The sequence below is a fragment of the Ailuropoda melanoleuca genome, chromosome 1 (genome assembly GCF_002007445.2).
Source record: "Ailuropoda melanoleuca isolate Jingjing chromosome 1, ASM200744v2, whole genome shotgun sequence".
NCBI lineage: Eukaryota > Metazoa > Chordata > Mammalia > Carnivora > Ursidae > Ailuropoda > Ailuropoda melanoleuca.
In genome coordinates this window covers 206852217-206872662 of record NC_048218.1, presented here as the reverse complement: position 1 = coordinate 206872662, position 20446 = coordinate 206852217, and positions in this window count along the sequence as shown.

The following is a 20446-nucleotide window of genomic DNA, read 5'->3' as shown; positions in this document are numbered from 1 at the left end:
TCAATTATGGGCTTCCCTCTCTGGAAAGCCCGCATCGCAATCATCTGCTCTCGTTTGACACCAGAGCCTAAGGACCACCTACGTCTGCCTGGTAGGTAGGAGATGCAGGATTGGTCTCAGCTGCCCCCACTCACCAACGTCAGGAGCTTCTGGCCCTCTCCCTCCCCCTGCTCCGGCACCCGGGACACTGGTCACCACCACAACAGTCCCAGACTGCCACCTGTCACTGGTGCTCCTTTGCCCCAGGCCGAGGGCCACCGCACACACCCCAGCTACCCCTCCTCCCAGCCCCAGGGAGAAATGCTTCTGACCCTCCTCCAGGTGCAGAGCCTCTCCCTCCCGGCCCAGCGCACAGGCCTGAGGACAGGTCCCTTCCTGTCCTTCATACCTCTTCCAAACTGTGCTGCTGAGGCCTGGGAGAAATAAGAAATGGCCTGACGCCAAGCCCTGGGCTGCTCAGGGCCACAGCCTCAGCCGTGAAGACCAAGGGAACTTCCACCTGCTGTGCACGAGGCCTGGCGACTGCCTGGCCAACAAAGACCCGAGGAGGGAGAGCATCCCCCTGCCTGCGGCACATGCACGCCTGGCGCGCTCCTCGCTTTGGCTTCCTGGCCGGCAAGGCTCCCCGAGCTGTTGATAAGCCCAAAGCGCTGACCCTTCCAGTTTACATTTGTCACAGCCATTAAGTTGCATTTTTAAACAAAAACTCTCACCATCTCCGGTGCCTGGGTGGCTCAGTCAGTTGAGCGTCTGCCTTCATCTCAAGTCATAATCTCAGGGTCCTGGGATCGAGCCCCTGGTCAAGCTCTCTGCTCAGTGGGGAGTCTGCTGCTCTCTTTCCCTCTGCCCTTCCCCCAGCTCGAGCTCCCTCTGTCTCTTTCTCTCTCTCTCGCACACATGCACTCTCACTCTCAAATAAATGAATAAAATCTTAAAAAAAAGAAAATTCTCATCATCTCATTTCACTGCTCAGAAACCATTACGGGCCCCGAGCCCCCGCAGCCCTCTTCTCCCACTGAGCCTCCCACCCACATGCTCCCTGCCCTTCTCAAAGCGCCAGGCCTTCCACACCTGCCCACCTGCCTCAGCGGGTCCCCCACCTTGCTTCCCACCTGCAGACATTCAACTGCTCTCTCAAATGCTACCTCCACCCTGGAGGCTCGCAGGACTCTCCCGTGCTCACAGACAGATGCCTCCCTCCTCACACAACCCCAAGCCACACTCCCGTCGGCCTGGTCCACCCTGCATCCTTCCTGGGCGGAGGGGGGCGCTGGAGGCCTCCTGGCACCTGTGGCAGAAGATGTGCTCTCAGCACTGCCCTGCACACCAGGAAACTCGTAACATCCCTCACCTCTCCTGGCCTGGCTTTTCCCTCTGTACAGTTACCGAGAAAGACAAATACGTGTGTGCATGCTGTCCCATGTGAGGGCACTCCCTGAACGCTCAAGGACTCGCCAACATTAGTAGCAGGCGTTGTCCTCAGTGATGCAACGGTCACCCGAGTCCCTCAGGAAGGGCAGGGCATCCTACTCATCTCCATACGCTTACACTGGCTCCTCGCTGGGCCTGAGAGGGGCTTCATGAACGTCCGTCCAACGTCTGGTGAGTGGCCGGTAAAGGCCAGGACATCGGCTAGGATCGGGGGGCTGGTGATGTGCTCCAAGCACGCGAAGCCATTCCGCTAAATTGCCAGGTTACTTGATACAGGTAGAGAGGCGCCCCAGATTGGAGCGCCATCTGCAGATTCCGAGGCAGCCCTCTTCTCCACCTTACAATGTAACATTTGAGCTCTGACCCAGGGATTCCAGAAGAGGATAACGAAGGCAGGCCCCCGAGGGCGTGCACCTGTCTGACACAAAGGGCACCTCCTTCTCAGAGGAGGGGATGTGGACGCCTGCAGACCCCCACAGCACCCGCGGTCACAGGAGAGGGCTGCCCCGACTGGTCGGGGTGGCAAAGCATGGAACAGCACAAGCGCCAAGCTCGCTTCCCTTGGGAGGAGGATGGAGAAAAGAGACAAAAATGAGGCTGGCTTCAGGCGCTGGGAGTGGAAAAGACCAGAGAGACGGGAGCACCAACAGAGCCCCCCACACCTCCAGAGAGGCAGAGGATTTGATAAGCTCACTCCTGACCCTCTTAAAATCCAGAAGCAGCCATTCCAAGATATTTTGAGAATTCCTATGTACCATCTTTCTTTGCACCTTGTCTTCTTTTTAACAGCTGACAACATTTCCAGAAACTTAAAAAAAAAAAAAAAAAGTGCTGGTTGAGGAACAGCCCTTGGGAAAATTTGTAATCAGAAGTGGCAGGTGAAAGGAGTTGGCAGGTGGAAGCGGGTGGAAGATGGGTGGTCCCTGGTTGGGGGATTTCCAGTAAACCAGCCTGAAATGACATCATCCCTGTTGCTTTCCAGAACCACATCACAGAGAATATTTGTTTAGTACTGATCGATTAGAATTCAATATCAGTTAATTTCTTTAGCAACTACCATGCTGTGCACGAAGCACTACCGCGGGCCGGGCACTGTCCGAGGGGTGTGGGCCACACCTGTGAACGCGACAAACCTCAGCCCTCGGGAGCTTCTGTTCTAGAGCGCAGGCCGAAAATAGGAAAAGCAGAGCAACGCACAGCACCTTAAGGCTTTTGCTCCAGCAGTTTTCTCCCCATGGATCAGCCCCCCCGCCCCCAGCCCAGATTTCAGCTCAGCCACCCCCCTCACCACCTCCAGGTCTTGCTGTGATCTCGCCTGCTGGACGAGGCCTGTTTTGACCACATTCTATTAATAACTACTAGCACCATAAATAACAACAATGCAAAGGAAAAGAAGGGGGAGGAGAAGCGACAAACTACTGAGTGCGTTTCCTGCCAGGCGCTCTTCGGGGCCTGCGCGCGCTCTGATCCTTGCACAACATCTGAGGCAGTCTTTATCAGCACTGAGCTGGTAACCTGGCCAGGCTGGTACCACTTGGAATTCGAGGACTTTGGGACTTGACAACAGGCCTCACTCCAAAGCCCATGCTCTTAATCCCAGTTCGACACAGCTACTGTGAGTTGAATTGTGTCCGCCAAAAAGTTTTGAAGTCTTCACCCCCAGTACCTGGGAATGTGGCCTTATTTGGAAACAGGGTCGTTGCAGATGTGATCAAGCTCGGTGAGGTCACACTGCAGCCGGGCAGGCCCTAATCCAATGACTGAAGGCCACGCAACAATGGGGACAGACATGGGTGTGACAAAGCTGGGCACCGAGGAGGTGCCTGAAATGTTCCATAATAAAGAGTTGTTTTCAAAACTTAAAAATTTTTACAGAAGTAAGCCATTTGCTTTCCTTTTAAAAGCAATTTTCTCTTAACCTAGACATTTTAAAATTAAAATACATGAAAGGAAAGATGTGACTGAAAATAAAAAAGCAGAAACGTGGTTTCTCAGATGGTGACAGAGGTTCATTTTCTGGTACCGTGAAACCATTTGTTAGAAATAGGACACACTCCTATTCTTAGCACATTGAAAGGAAAGTTGTCTTCAAAAGAAGCCATATTATAGATTTCAGACATCTTAACACAACACTTAGTGATGAATGATTAAGATTCGTTCATTATACTCGTGCACCTGGTTCTATTTATTATACTATAAATTAGTTGACCCAAATGCTATTTTTTGAAATAAGTTTTTTTAAGAACTGTAAACAGTTTTTAAAAGAGAACAGTCTGCACTTCTATTATTTGCAAATTGCCTGGAGGAAGAGTGCTCCCCACTTCTGTTGGTGAAAACAATATGATGGTGGGAGCGAGCGGGCTCCCGCAGGGCAGGCAAATGACAGGCCAGCCTCCTGCAGACCCACAGCCATTCTCAGGTGGTGGTCACTGGGTCAAAGAACACTCACCTGGGGGCAGCCCTGCTCCTCCAGCCACCCTCAGCTCCCCCTAGCCTCTTGCTCAAGTCCCTGTGAGTACCCCTGCCTCACCGGCAGTCCCTCACTGTCCGCCCCCTGGATGCCCTGCCTCCTCATCCAGCCTGACTTCACCATCCATGCCAGACACCACCAACCACCCCCCCACCCCGTCCTCCTGAAAAAGACCTGCCCCGCCCCACTCCACAGGGTCCTGACCGACCCCCACCCTGCCCCCCCACACCCTGNTAGAGATACCATTTACGGGCTTTGCCGTCCTCCTGCGTCCATCTGGACCAATGACTTCTAGATCTGCTGCCCAGCCAGATGCTTGTCAATTTTATTCTTTCCAAAACCAGCATTTTAGTTTGTTAAAAATATTTAATTCTGGGGGCGCCTGGACAGCTCAGTCAGTTAAGCATCTGTCTTTGGCTGGGGTCATGATCTCAGGGTCCTGGGATCGAGCCCCTCAACTGGCTCCCTGCTCAATGGGAAGCCTGCTTCTCTCTCTCCCGCTCCCCCTGCTTGTCCTCTCACTCTCTCTCTCAAATAAATAAAATCTTCAAAAATAATATTTAATTCTATTTTCTGTATCTTTCACTTCAGTTCTTTATTTTTCCTTCCTTCTGCTTTCCTTAAGTATATTATATTCTTCTAACTTCTTAAATGGGTCACTAAGCTCAGTAATGTTCAGCCTTTTTGGTTGTTCTAATGTAAGCATTTAAGGTTAACTTTTTCCCTTTTACGGCATCCCACATGCTTCTATTTGTAGCATTTTTATTACCAGTTTAAATAGTTTCTAATTTTCTTTATGATTTCTTTTTGACCCATGAATTATGCAGAAGTATATCTCCTACTTTCCAAATGGATTCTCTGTTTTGTTATTGATTTCTAACTTGATTGCATTGTGGTCAGAGACTGTGGTTGACAGAAGTTCTTGAAAATGTGTTGAGGCTTGCTTTATGACCCTCTACGTGGTCGGTTTTCATAAATGGCTTATGTGTCTGAAAAGAAGGTGTATTTCTTTTCATTTGTTGACAGCAATGTCCTACAGGTGGTCATAGAACAACTTCGTTAATTCTGCCGTTCAAATCTTTTCTGTCCTCACTGATTGTTAAAAACGACTTCACCTATCAACTACTAAAAGGTATTCGAATATCCTGTATGATTTCAATTTCTCCTTGCAATTCTGCCAAGTTTTGCTTCACATATTTTGCATAAATAGAATGTTATTGGTTACGTAAAAGTTTAGAATGGTAACACGTTCCTGGTGAATGAAACCTTTCATCATTATTTAGAGACTCTGTTCACAGTAACAGTTCTGCTCTAAGACCTATTTCATTTTATATCAATGCAGCTTCACAGGGTTTCTTTCGGCTGGTATTTAGTTTATCCTTTTCCCAATTTTACTTTCAATTTTTCTGTATAATTTGATGAGTTCTTACAACCAGGGGGACTTAAAACCTGGGCTTTTAAAAATCAGCAGGCTCCGCTGTGAGCCTGGAGGGCAAGAGGAAACAGAGTCCCCACCCTTAAAGAGAAAGCACCACAAACAACCCAGGAGGTACAGCAGAGAGGCAGCAGTTCGGAAAAGGTCTGGGGCACACCAGAGGGAGAGCTGGTACTGGTCTCAGGGCCCACTGGGGGAACTCCTCCAGGAACAGAGCAGCTGGCTGGCACCATTTCCCTCCCCCACGCCCCCAACACAAACACATGGCCACCTGCGGGAACAAGCACAGCGCCAACACTTGCTACCTTACTTGCTAATAGCACAGCCCCAGCCCACCCCCCATCCTCCACCTCCTCCCCCACCCCCGTGCTATGACAGATCTGCCCCCTTCAGCCAGGACTGCCTCAGTCCTGACGCTCTGGGCCCCCTCCCCCGAGAAGACCAGCAGCTGGCAAACCCTGATAACACTGCACCTCCCCCACCCCCCTACCCACCTCTCGCTTTGCTGAGTCACCCCCTCCAACCCGACTGGCCTCAGCTCCTCTAGTGACAGGTCCCCTCTCGCAGAGGACCTACACGCAAACCTCACAAATACTGCGTTTCTTGCCCTGTGAACGTTGCAGATCCACCCCCTCGAATACGCTCTTGGCCAGAGCCCCTCCAAAGCAGTACCACAAGCCTGGCAGTGCGTAAGCAGCTCCAACAGAGGCCAGCACTACTCCAAAGTGACTCCTGCCCCAGCGAGAGGGAAAGATCACCACACACACCAGTCAGACTGCAGCCCCAGCAGTGGCCTGGGGGCAGACAGCTGGTCTGACTACAGGCCCCGCCCACCAAAAAGCGTCTCAGGGGACAACACANGGTCTGACTACAGGCCCCGCCCACCAAAAAGCGTCTCAGGGGACAACACAGGGAAAGCACCCTGCATTTTGGTGCTATTGTATCTTGCAAACACCTGGTATGACTCAACTCAAACCTCAGGAGGCCCCAGAGTGGCCCACTAACACCACAGGGACCACACACTGCCCACGACAGGCAAAGTAAACCACTGCAGATGACTAGACTGAGGGAAAAAGCAGCTCAGTCACAACAGCAGGGCACACACAACACACATAGGAGACACTCCTGAAGAGCAAGGTTCTGGTGAACGGGAGACACTGCAGGGCACACCAGGACTTCTTCAGAAGGCTACTACGTTCAAGAGCAAGAGACATAGCTGACTTTCCTAACACAGAGAAAGAGACACAGAGTGAGATAAAATGAGGAGACAGAGGAATATGTCCTAAATGAAAGACCAGGACAAAACCACAGCAAGAGACCTGAGTGAAATGGAAATAAAGAATACGCCTGTTAGAGAATTTAATCTAATGATCATAAAGCTACTCACTGGACTTGAAAAAAGAGTGGTGGACCTCAGTGAGGTCCTCAACGAAAAGAACCAATCAGAGATAAAGAAGACAAGAAATAAATTAAAGATACATTAGATGGAGTACGTAGTAGACGAGAGGGGGCAGAAGAGCAAATCGGTGACCTGGAGGACAGAGCAGTGGAAAGTAATCAGGCTGAGCCCGTGAGAGGGAAAAAAGTTATACAAAATGAGAATAGACTTAGGGAATTCAGCAACACCATCAGACACAATAACGTTCACAGTATGGATATCCCAGAAGGAGAAAACAGAGGAAAGGGGGCAGAAAATTTATTTGAGGAAGTAATAGCTGAAAACTTCTCAAATCTGAGGAAGGAAACAGTAATCTAGTTCCAGGAGGCAAAGAGATTCTCCAGCAAAATCAATTCAAGCTGGTCCACACCAAGACACATAGAAATTAAAATGGTAAAAAGTAGTGATAAAGAGAAATGTTTAAAAGCAGCAAGAGAAAAGAAAGCAGTTACATATAAGGGAAACCCCCATAAGGCTATCACTGATTTTTTCAGCAGAAACTTTTCAGGCTAGAAGAAAGTGGCATGCTATATTCAACATAATGGAAAAAAAAATCTGCAGCCAAGAATATTCTATTCCAGCAAGGTGGGGAGACGGATAAAGAAGGAATAGGAGAGATAAGGAGCTTCCCCGACAAACAAAAGTTAAAGAAATTCAAGACTACTGAATCAGCCCTATAAGAAATGTTAAAGGGGATTCTCTGAGTGGAAAAGAAAGACCATAAGTAAGAGTAAAGAAAGCAGGAAGCACAAAAGCAGTAAAAATAAGTATATCTGTAAAAATAAGTCAAGGGACTCACCAAATAAAAGGATGTAAACTATGCCACCATAAACTTAAAATGTGGGGGGAGAGGAGTAAGAATGCATTCATGCTTTAGTGACTATCAGCATAATATAGACTATTATATGCAGAAGACGTTGTACACAAACCTAATGGTGACACAGATCAAAAACCAGCAAAAGGTATGTGAAAAACAAAAAGAAAGGAATCCAAGTACATCACTCAAGAAAGCCAACTAATCATGAGAGAAAAGAGCGAGGAAAGAAAGTAACAGAGAATAACTATTAAAATAACCATAAGACAAAAAACAAAACAAAAACCAACAACCATAAGACAAGTAACAAAATGGCAATAAATACATATCTATCAGTAATTATTTTGAATGTAACTGGACTAACACTCCAACCAAAAGACATAGGGTGACAAAACAGACCCACCTATATGCTTCCTACAAAAGACTCATTTCAAACAGACACATGCAAATTGAACGTGAGGGGATGGAGAAGGATTTATCATACACAGAGATGTGAAAAAGAAATCCAGGATAGCAATACTTATATTGGACAAAATATCCTTTTAAACAAAGACTGTAACAAGAGACAAAGGACACTATATAATCATGAAGAGATCAACAAAAAGCTAGAACAACTGTAAATATTTATGCACCCAAAATGGGAGCACCAAATACATAACGCAGTTACTAACAAACATAAGAAAGTAATCAATAGTAATACAAGAGTAGTAGGGGATTTTAACTCCTCACAGCAATGGAAAAATCAGCAAAATGGAAAATCAACAAGGAAACGGTGGCTTTGAATGACACATTGGACCAGATGGATTTAGCAGACATGTTCAGAACATTCCATCTTAAAACAACAGAATACACATTCTTTTCAAGTGCACCATGGAACATTCTCCAGAACAGAGCACATATTAGGTCACAAAACAAGTCCCAACAAATTCAAAAAGATTGAAGTCATACCATACATTTTCTCTGACCACAACTAGAAACCACCACAAGAAAAAAAAATCTGAAAAAAGCAAAAATACATGGAGGTTAATTAACATGTTATTAAACAACAAGTGGGTCAACCAAGAAATCAGAGGAAATAAAAAAATACATGAAGACATGAAAACATAACAGTCCAAAATCTTTAGGATGCAGTAAAAGCTGTTCTAAGAAGGAAGTTTACAGTAACAGGCCTACCTCAAGAAAAAAAATCTCAAACAACTTAACCTTATACTTAAAGGAACTAGAAGAAGAACAAATAAAACCCAAAACCAATAAAAGGAAGAAAACAATAAAGACGGGATCAGAAATAAACAAAATAGACACCAGAAAAATAGAACAGATCAATGAAATTAGGAACTGGTTTCTGAAAAAAATCAACAACACTGATAAATCTTTAGCCAGACTCATAAAAAAGAAGACGACAATGACAAAGAAAGAGAACTCACACAAAATCAGAAATGAAAGAGGAGCAATAACAACCAACACCTCAGAAACACAAAAGATTGTAAATGAATATTATGAAAAAATTATATGCCAACACATTGGACAACCTAGAAGAAATGGATAAATTCCTAAAAACATATGACCTCCCAAAACTGAATCAAGAAGAAACAGAAAATTGGGGCGTCTGGGTGGCTCAGTCGTTAAATGTCTGTCTTCGGCTCAGGTCATGATCCCAGGGTTCTGGGAACCAGCCCCGCATCTGGCTCCCTGCTCAGTGGGAAGCCTGCCTCTCCATTTCCCACTCCCCCTGCTTGTGTTCCCCCTCTCTCTCTCTCTGTCAAATAAATAAATAAAATCTTTAAAAAAAAAAAAAAAGGAAGAAGAGGAAGAAGAAGAAGAAACAGAAAATTTGAACAGGCCCGCAATGAACTTGAATCCGTAATCAAAAAACTCCCAACAAACAAAAATCTAGCACCAAACTGCTTCACAGGTGAATTCTACCAAACATTTAAAGAAGAGTTACTACCTATTCTTCACATACTATTCCAAAAAACAGAAGATGAAGAAAAATTTCCAAATTCCTTCTGTAGGCCAGTACTAAAATTACCCTGATACCAAAATCAGATAAAGACACTACAAAAAAAGAGAACTACAGGCCACCCCATCTCTGATGAACATACATGCAAAAATCTTCAACAAAATAATAGCAAATCAAATCCAAGAACACTTAAAAAAAAATCATTCACCACAATCATGTGGGATTTATTCCCAGGATACAAGGGTGGTTCAGTATTTGCAAATTAACCCATGTGATACATCACTTTGATAAGAGAAAGGATAAAAACCATATGGTTGTTTCAATAGATGCAGGAAAAGAACTTGACAAAGTACAACATCCACTCATGATAAAAACCCTCAACAAAATAGGTTTAGAGGGAACATACCTCAACATAATAAAGGCCACATGTGAAAAACACATAGCTAACATCATACTCAATGGTGAAAAACTGAAAGCTTTTCCCCTAAGGTCAAGAACACGACAAGGATGTCTACTCTCACCACTTTTTTTCAATATAGTACCCGAAGTCCTAGCCATACCTATCAGACAAGAAAAAGGAATAAAAGGCACCCAAATTGGTAAGGAAGAAGTCAAATTTTCACTATTTGCAGATGACACGATAATATATATAGAAAACCCTAAAGATTCCACCAAAAATCTACTAGAACTGATGAATGAATTCAGTAAGATCACAGGATACAGAAACCTGTTACATTTCTATGTTAATAATGAAGCAGCAGAAAGAGAAATTAAGAAAACAATCCCATTTACAACTGCACCAAAAAAATAACAAAATACCTAAGAATAAACTTAATGAAGGAGGTGAAAGACCTATACTCTGAAAACTATAAAACATTGATGAAAGAAACTAAGGACAACACAAACAAATGGAAAGATATCCCACACTCATGAATCAGAAGAACATTGTTAAGATGTCCATACTACCCAAAGCAATCTACCAATTTGATGCAGTCCTTATCAAAATACCAACAGCATTTTTCACAAACAATCCTAAAATGTGTATGGAACCACAAAAAACTCCGAATAGCAAAAGCAATCTTGAAAAAGAAAAACAAAGCTGGAGGTACCACAATTCCAGATTTCAAGTTATATTACAAAGCGGTAGTGATCAAAACAGCATGGTTCTGGCACAAAAACAGACACATACATCAATGGAATGAATAGAAAACCCAGAAATAAACCCACAATTATATTTTCAATTAATCTTCGACAGAAGGGGAAAGAAAATGCAATATGAAAAAGACAGTCTTTTCAACAAATAGTGTTGGGAGAATTGAACAGCCATATGCAAAAGAATGAAACTAGACCACTTTCTTACACCATACACAAAAATAAACTCAAAATGGATTAAGGACCTACAGGTAAGACCTGAAACCCTAAAAATCCTAGAAGACAGCACAGGCAGTAATTTCTCTGATATCAGCCATAGCAAGATCTTTCTAGATATGTCCCTGAAGCAAGGGAAACAAAAGCAAAAACAAACTATTGGAACTACATCAAAATAATTTTCTGTGTTTCTGCACAGCAAAGGAAACAATCAACAAAACTAAAAGACAACCCACTGAATGGGAGAGATATTTGCAAATGATGTATCTAATAAAGGGTTAGTATCCTAAATAAATGAAGAACTTCTACAACTCAACACCAAAAAAATAAATAACCCCATTAAAAAATGGGCAGCAGACGTGAACAGGAATTTCTCCAAAGAAGACATCCAGATGGTCAACAGACACATGAAAAGATGCTCAACATCCTCATCATCAGGCAAATGCAAATCAAAACCACAATGAGCTGTCACCTCACACCTGTGAGAATGGCTAAAATCAAAAACACAAGAAACAAGTGTTGGCGAGGATGTGGAGAAAAGGGATGTCGATGGGAATGCAAACTGGTGCAGCCACTGTGGAAAACAGTATGGAGATTTCTCAAAAAGTTAAAAATAGAACTTCCATACGATCTAGTAATCACACTACTGGGTATTTACCCAAAGAATACAAAAACACTAAATCAAAAGGATATACATACCCATGTTTATTGCAGCCTTACTTACTATAGCCAAATTATGGAAGCAGCCAGTGTCCACTGAAAGATGAACGGATAAAGAAGATATAGTATCTTTTCTAAACATATAAATATATATGTAAATACACACACACATATATATGTATATGTACTTACATAATGGAATATTATTCAGCTATAAAAAGAATGAAATCTTGCCATGTACAACATGAAGCTAGAGAGTATAATGCTAAGTGAAATACGTCAGAGAAAGACAAATACCATATGATTTCACTCATATGTGGAATGTAAGAAAGGAAACAAATAAAGACACAAAATGAAAGAGACTCAATGAAAAACAGACTCTTAACTATAGAGAATAAACTGATGTTTACCAGAGGGGAGGGGAAAGGGGGTGGGTGAAATAGGTGAAGGGATTAAGACTGCACTTATCCTGGGGCATCTGAGTGGCTCAGCTCATTGAGCTTCGGACTCTTGATTCTGACTCAGGTCATGATCTTAGGGTTGTGAAATCGAGCCCCATGTCCGGCTCCATGCTGGACATGGAGTCTGCTTAAGATTCTCTTTCTCCCTCTCTCTCTGCCTCTCCCCACCGTGTGTGTGTGCTCTCTCTTTAAAAAAAAAAAAAAAGGTACACTTACGTTGATGATCATTGAATAATACATAGAATTGTTGAATCACTCTGTTGTACACCTAAAACTAATTTAACACTGCATATTAATATACTGGAATTAAATTTTTTAAGTTAAATTAAAAGAATCATGTATTTTTTTAAAAAAAAACTGTTAGAGGGGCGCCTGGGTAGTGCAGTCATTAGGCGTCTGCCTTCGGCTCAGGGTGTGATCCCAGCGTTCCGGGATCGAGTCCCACATCTGGCTCCTCTGCTGGGAGCCTGCTTCTTCCTCTCCCACTCCCCCTGCTTGTGTTCCCTTTCTCGCTGGCTGTCTCTGTCAAATACATAAATAAATAATCTTTAAAAAAATAAAAATAAAAAAATAAAAAGAAAATAAAACCTGTTAGATATCATGATCAAAATTTTCCCACGTATTTGGTGAAAGAGAAAAGTATGACTACATAACACTAGCACTAACTAGTCCAGAAGCTAGCCTGTAATTCTATTTTTGCTCTTTGGAAGTAAGAAATTTTAAACATTTTAAAAGATGAAATTAAAATGACTGAGTACATATAAATATTTCATGATGATTTGATAAAAGGGGTTTTAACACTTTTGAACAGTGCATACCAACTGTGAAAGAAATATGAAAGTTTTATCCTTGGTTTCTATCCAATATATATTGAAAATTTGCGGGTTTAAGAAATTTTTTCAGCTACATTTAATGGGATCAGCTTAACTATCATAGTGCTCTGGCTATTTCAAGTTCTTTTCCTTCTAGTTAATGAAACAACAGTTAAGAGATGACTATTGAGAGAAATTGAAATGAATTATGGTTTTTTTTTTTTAAGATTTTATTTATTTATTTGACAGAGAGAGAGACAGGCTGCGAGAGAGAGAGAATACAAGCAGGACGAGTGGGAGAGGAAGAAGCAGGCTCCCAGCATAGGAGCCTGATGTGGGGCTCAATCCCCGGACTCCAGGATCATGCCCTGAGCAGAAGGCGGACGCTTAACGACTGAGCCACTGAGGCACCCCCAAGAATTATGTTCTGAAAAGTTTTTTTTTTCAAAGCTGGTTTTGGGGGATATTATTTTTCTTTTTTTTAAAGATTTTATTTACCTATTTGACACAGAGAGAGAGCACAAGCAGGGGGAGCTGCAAGCAGAGGGAGAGGGAGAAGCAGGCCCCCCGTGGAGCAGGGAGCCCCATGCAGGGCTTGATGGGATCCTGACCTAAACTGAAGGTAGACACTTAACCGACTGAGCCACCCGGGCACCCCGGAGAATATTATTTCTTATCCACATTCTCATTGCTTTGCTCTCATAAAACTTTCCCTCAGAACTCATATATGTTAACCACAGTCCAGGGATCGGAAGAGGAAAATAAATGAAAAATTGTCGTTCTTACTGCCCCTCCCCATATTATTCCTGAACATCTCGACTCACGCCCAAATACTTCACTTCAAACACGAGGCTTCAATCTTAACATGAACATGTATGAGAAAAAAGAATATAGAAAGTTCTAAGCGTCAGTGATGTTTCCATTAATCACTAAAGGAGTTTTTTCCCTTTACCTGGTGCTCCAATATTTTGTATGCCCGGGACAGTGCAGCCTGGTAAGATTTAGGACTGGTGAAGGGTCTACCTGACTTCCGTAAGTGGGAAAAGAACTGCAATGAACTCAGGCATATTCCCAGGCAGACCCATCTAGGAAATAGTATTCATTTAAGTTGAAAATCTGGAATTTGATCCTCTTTAAATTACCTGTTCTTTTGTGTCCCTTGGAAAGCTTTTACGCCCTCCTAGGGTTACCTGTGCTTGTTTGAACACTTTGAATTTTTAAGTGTGTACTGATCCCTCCAGGGACTAGAATCAATTTGTCCCCCTTCTAAGTACATTTCTTAGATTTCTACCAGCTGACATAACACATTTAGAAGCCTAAATGAGAGTGCCATTAGAGCATCATGTGAGGAAATCTGGATTAAATTGGCCATTTCTCAGAGACAATCTGAATCAAATTGGAAAATATCTGCCGATCTCATTTAGCATCACAATCAAATAATGTGGGAGTTCCGCTTTACCAGCTTCTGAACTCACTCTGCTTCCAGGAGAAGTATTGTATTGGGTTCAAGTTACACCTAGCTAGCAGTTGCTAGAAATAACCTCTGCGAGGGGAGGTGCTGTGCTCCGCTGCTTTCCGACTAGGGAAAGGGGCTGACTGGGTCTTATGCAGCACCCATAGTGATGGTCCTCAACTTAATGACTCTTGGGTATGGGGAAAGGTGTGGGGTGGCGTAGAGGTCCTAGAACAGGGTCTGGAGAGGAAAGACACTGTATCTTTATCTCCTAGGTGGCACTTCCCCTCGAGGCTAAGCCTGGAGAGGAAGAGACCCTGCCAGCAGCTGAGGAACTCAGCCAGGGGCCTCTGTGAGGCAGGGCAGCCTTAAAACCACGTAGTGTCCCAAATCTGGGAAGGTTTGACTACAGGAGGAGAAGAGAGAGAACGAACACAGCAATCTCACCAAGAATAGAATTAGCATAAATTCTAACCTGAGTTTATTAAATGTCAGTGGGAAAGGCATAAAATTTCATTGCTTTTATTTTAAAAACCTGTTCTATGAAATTTGTTTAACAGATTTAATAAATTATATTTATACCAAAATAATGATTGGCATGTGTCTTTCTGGAAGCCACCAAAGTACCCAAAGATAGAAAGCACAACAGCACAGTGGTTAGAAATGCAGGTGCCAGAGTCAGACTCCTGGCATTCCAACCTGCACTTGATGGACGTGCAATCTCTCAGGCTGACAGCCCTAAGCCTCAGTTTTCTGTTTGTTAAGCAAAGATACCAAATCATATCTTATCCCCGTAGAGCTGGTGTGCGGATTAGTTGAGATAATGCATATAATGCAGCTGGAACCCAGTAAAAGCTCCATAAAATGCTATTATCGTAGATCATGACACAGTCAGTAGTACCATGGAATTCTACATAGAGTTATGCTGGAGATGGATGCATATTTGTCAAAGAAAGATCCATACATGGTATGGACAGTATTTCATTTTTTAAGCTATAAATAGATATGTGATTAGAAGTAAGTCTAGAAATGCACTATGCCAAAGCATTAACAGTGATTGCCTCTGGATGATGGATTTTCAAGAGTTCTATTATTATTTTTTTTTTTTAGAGAGAGAGAGAGAGACAGCGCGTGTGCACACGGTTGGAGAGGGGCAGAGAGAGAGAGAGAGAATCCTAAGCAGGCTCCATGCCTAGCGCAGAACCTGACATGAGGCTCAGTCTTACAACCCAGAGATCATGACCTGAGCCAAAATCAAGAGATTAAGCCAGATGCTTAACCTACTGAGCCACCTGAGTGCCCCCAAGAGTTTTATTACTTCTGCCTCGTGAGTATACAATAAGAAGTCTGTGACCCAGAAGAAGGTCCTCACCCAACCATGCTGGTACCCTGATCTCAGACTTCCAGCCTCCAGGGCTACGAGATATAAACCTGTGTTTGTAAGCCACGCCATCTCTGGCACTGTTATAACAGCCCGAACAGACTAAGACACAGTGCCTTAAGAGGCCTGAATCGAAGGTTAAGCCTTTGGTTGTATGAACCTACTCAGTAATGGTGAATAATCTTTTTCTTTTTGTTTTTTGAGAATGGTTGACACACAAAGGTACATCCGTCTCTGGTTTCTGTCATACTAGTGATTTGACAAGTTTATACATCATGTTATATGTTCACTGTGAGTGTAGTTACCATCTGTCCTGTTACGTCGCTATTACAATATCATTGACCATATTTTCCTTATGCTATGCCTTTTATTCCAATGATTTAATCATTTCATAACTGGAGGCTGTGTCTCCCTCTCCCCTGCATCCATTTTGCCCGACCTCCCGTCCCCTTCTCCAGCAGCCATCAATCTGTTCCCTGTATCTATCGGTATGATTGTTTTAGTTTGTTTTTGTTTTTAGATTCCATTTCTGATTGGAATCATACAGTATTTGTCTTTCTCAGTCTGACTTATTTCACTTTGTATAATACCCTCTAGGTCCATCCATGTTGTCTCAGATGTCACGATCTCATCCTTTGCTGTTGGAAATAATGCTGCGATAAACATACAGATACACAGATCTTTTTGAGTTAGTGTTCTAGCTTTCCTTGGGTAAATACCCAATAATGGAATGATTGGATCATATGGTATTTCTATATTTAAGTTTTTGAGGAAACTCCATATTGTTTTCCACAGTGGCTGCATCAATTTACATTCCTTTGGTGAGTAAGCATGACTGCCTCTGCTCTTTACCCTATTTGCAGCCAGGTTACTTAAATGGGAAAGAGGATCATGAGTGAAAAAACTAAAATTATGAAATGTTGACTGTTGCCATAATTAACAATTCTTGTTTAGTGGAAATCTACTTACACAATCCAAAATTTGAAAAGTAATGAACTATCATAAATTCTAAGATGTATCTTCCAATATTACAGATTTTAGTTATCCCGCCCTCTAATATGTTTCTTGCCTGTAGTCCTCACTGGTCCTCCCATCTCTCCTTTTATACGTATCCTGGCTAAACACTGACAACACTCATGGCCAACACAGTACCAAGCCCTCTCCGTGATACCGAGAGACACTACAGGCAATAAAACTATTTCCTCTTATTGTGGTTCCCTTTGTGGTGCTTCAGAAGATTGCATTTTTTTTTGTTACAAATTAAAGGTTTGTGGCAACCGTGAGTCAAGCAAGTCTATTGGCACCATTTTTTCAACAGCATTTGCTTCTTTTGTGTCTGTGTCACCTTTCAATAATTCTCACAATATTTCAAATATCTCATTATTGCTATATTTGCTATGGTGGTCGGCGGTCTTTGGTGTTACTACTGTAATCGTATGTGGGTGCCACATATCACGCCCACATAAGATGAACTTAATAAACACTGTGTATGTTCTGACTGCTCCACTGACTGGCCGTTCCCCCATCCCTCCCTCTCCCTAGTCCCTGAGACACAACAATATTGAAAATAGGCCAACTAATAACCTGACAAAGGCCTCTATGTGTTCAAGTGAAAGGAAGAAGCACAGCTCTCTCACTTTAAATCAAAAGTTAGGAACGATTAAACTCAGGGAGGAAGGCATCTCAAAAGCCAAGGTAGGCCAAAAGTTAGACCTTTTTTGCCAAACAGTGAGCAAAGTTGTGAATGCAAAGGAAAAGTTCTTGAAGGAAATTACAAGAGCTACTCCAGTGAACACACAAACAATAAGCAAGGGAAACAGCCTTATTGCCGGCGTGGAGAAAGGGGCAGTGGTCTGCCCAGGAGACCACACCAGCCACACGCTCCCTTAAGCCAAAGCCTCATCCAGAGCCAGGCCCGGACTCTCCTCGGTTCTAGGACGGCTGAGAGGTGAGGACCTGCAGAAGGAATGTCTGAAGCTGGCGGAGGCCGCGTCAGGAGGCTCAAGGAAAGACGCCGTCCCCGTAACACAGGAGCGCAAGGTGAAGCAGCGAGCTTTCCAGAAGCTCCAGCTAAGATCAGCGATGAAGGCGGCCGCACTAAACCACAGACTGTCCGCGTAGACGAGACAGCCTGCTCTTGGAGGAGACGCCAGCGAGGACTTTCACAGCCGGAGAGGAGAAGGCAGTGCCTGGCTTCAAGCTTCAAAGAACAGGCGGACCCACCTGTGAGGGGCTAACGCGCCTGGTGACCTGAAGCAGGAGCCGGTGCTCGGTGACCTTCTGAAAACCCTAGGGTGCTTAAGACTGATGCTAAGTCCCCTCCGTCTGTGCTCTAGAAACGCAACAACTAAGACACAGCCAGAGGACAGAACCAGGCGTGGAGCCCGAAGAGGGCACGGAGCTGCTGCAGAGTCCGGACCGAACGTGAGCGGACGAGGAGCCGCTGCTTCGGGCCGCGCCAAGCAAGGGGCTTCCTGGGATGCGGCTCGTCCTGGCGGAGACGCCGAGACGATGCTTGAAACGACCACCGAGGATCGAGAACGTGACCGCAGCTCAGCCGACGAGGCAGCGGCAGGGCTCGGGAGGACGGACTCCAATTCTGAAGGCAGTTCTACTGCGGGTAAAATGCCGTCCGGCAGCACCGGCCGCGGCAGAGAAACCGTGACGGACGAGCCGTCGAGGCGGCGAACCGCACGCTTGTCTTAGGAACCTGCACGGCCGCGCCACCGGCCTCCAGCGCCCGGCACCCTGGTGGGTCGGCAGCGCGGCCGAGACCCTCCAGCAGCGGCAGGACTGACTCGCCGAAAGCTCACATGGCGGTTAGCACGTTCTAGCAATAAAGTATCGTTCAATGAAGCCATGTCCATTGTCGTTTTAGACACAATGCTATTGCACAGCTCACAGACCCAGCGTCGTGTGTAGGGAACTTCCACGCACGGGGAAACCAACACAGTCCTTGGACCTGCTTTATTGCAGTATTAGCTTTACTGCAGTGGTCTGGAACAGACCCCGAAACATCTCCCAGGCGTGCCTACACTGAGAACAGGTGACCTAGGCCTTTGTTTGGTGTCCTGGGTCTTGTGAAGAAACTATAGGCTGGTGCCCTGTGGCCGTTGTGCTAAAAGGTGCGGAGAAAGAAACCTCAGCCCTGCACAGCTGGCATTTCGGAGCATGGCCTTCCCACTCTGGTCTAGCTGTCTCCCCAGGAACAGCACCTACTGTTTCTATCGTGTGCCTTTCTCTGCTTTGTGCCTTCTCTGCATGGCTCCCGTCTCCCTTCATGTCTTTCAGCTTCTGCTTCTAACGGCCAACTTTTCATAATTTACATTCAATCTCCAAGAGGATCAGACTGAGTCAATCACCATGCAATACAGATGACCCTTTTGAGCAGAACTTCGAGCAGACCACAGATCAATGTATAAACTGGCTGTCCTTGGGTCAGGTGCCCATCCGGACCCAGCCAGCAGTGGGCCAGAATTATGAAGTCACTAGCACAGAACATGCCAACCCATGTAGGAAGAAACCCCCAGAAGAGTCCCATGGGCATGAAGAGCCTTCCAAGATCTCCCCTGAAAACAGCTGTATAATTAACCAGGCAACACCTGCCCTGATCTGCTCAGTTGAGTTGGAAATAAAACTATCCACACAGACACAATGTACTGATGTAGTGACCTTTATCTAATATTAGCTGGCAAGTAACTGATAAGCTTCTATATCTCAGCAAACACTGAGATAAAGTTATACTCCAAATCAGAATGGGATATTTCAGTTTATAATTTATGCATTGCTAAGCTAAGTCCCATAAGGTAATTCACTGTTCAACCAGGGCACACAGCTTATTCCCCAAATTATCTGGTTTAAATATTTTTACCATTTAGTATATGACATACCAAATGACAAATTTTCTTGAACCATTGACAGTTGACTAATTTTATGCCTGCATTAATCTTAAAAATTTTAATCCTCATGGAAAGAAATTAACAGCCAAATTTTCTTATGCACAATAAATTCAAGCTGACTTCTTTCTTGTAGTTTATCTGGGCACATCACCAGTTGTTGTTGTTGTTGTTGTTTTTGAACATCTAAACCATATTGCAAGTTTCCTGTTTGACCCTGACCTTGGTCATGCTGACATCCGACTAACAAAGGAGACTTATGAACCAAGCCTGGCTTTGCCCAGTTCAGGGAAGACCTGTGTGCTACACACTGAGATCAGACTGCTTTCTTCCCCCAGCCAAGAGCTGCCTCCAAGGCTTTTGGTTGGTTCCTTTCCAGCTGGCTGTTCCTCTCTCCTCTTAACTAAAGCAGTTGATTTTCTTTTCTTCTGAGCTACCTCCTTCAAGGTCGAGCAGTAAGAGCCCTCCCAACTTTATTGGTTCTGGGACGGGAACCCTTTTAGTTCAAGGAAGCATTTGATACTCCTTTCATGTTTGTGTTTTGGTTGAGTTGCTTTAATTTCAAAAGATTTATCCAGTTAATCTTTCCTCCATTAAAATCAAAGGAAAGTTGGCTTCTCCTTGGAAATGACATCTTAAACCAAAACCACATATTAAGAACAAGAAACAAGAAATGAACTACTAGTATGAAAGAATTCAGGGAAAAGTCAATATCACAGAATAATTTGAAAACAAGAATAAGAGGAAACTTTATATTCAGTGTCCTAGCATACACTGTACGTCACACGGAGGACAGAATCAAGCATTTAATCCAATCCCAGAAAAGAGGGAAGGTGAGGGGAAGGGACAAGATGACAAGCCAAGCCT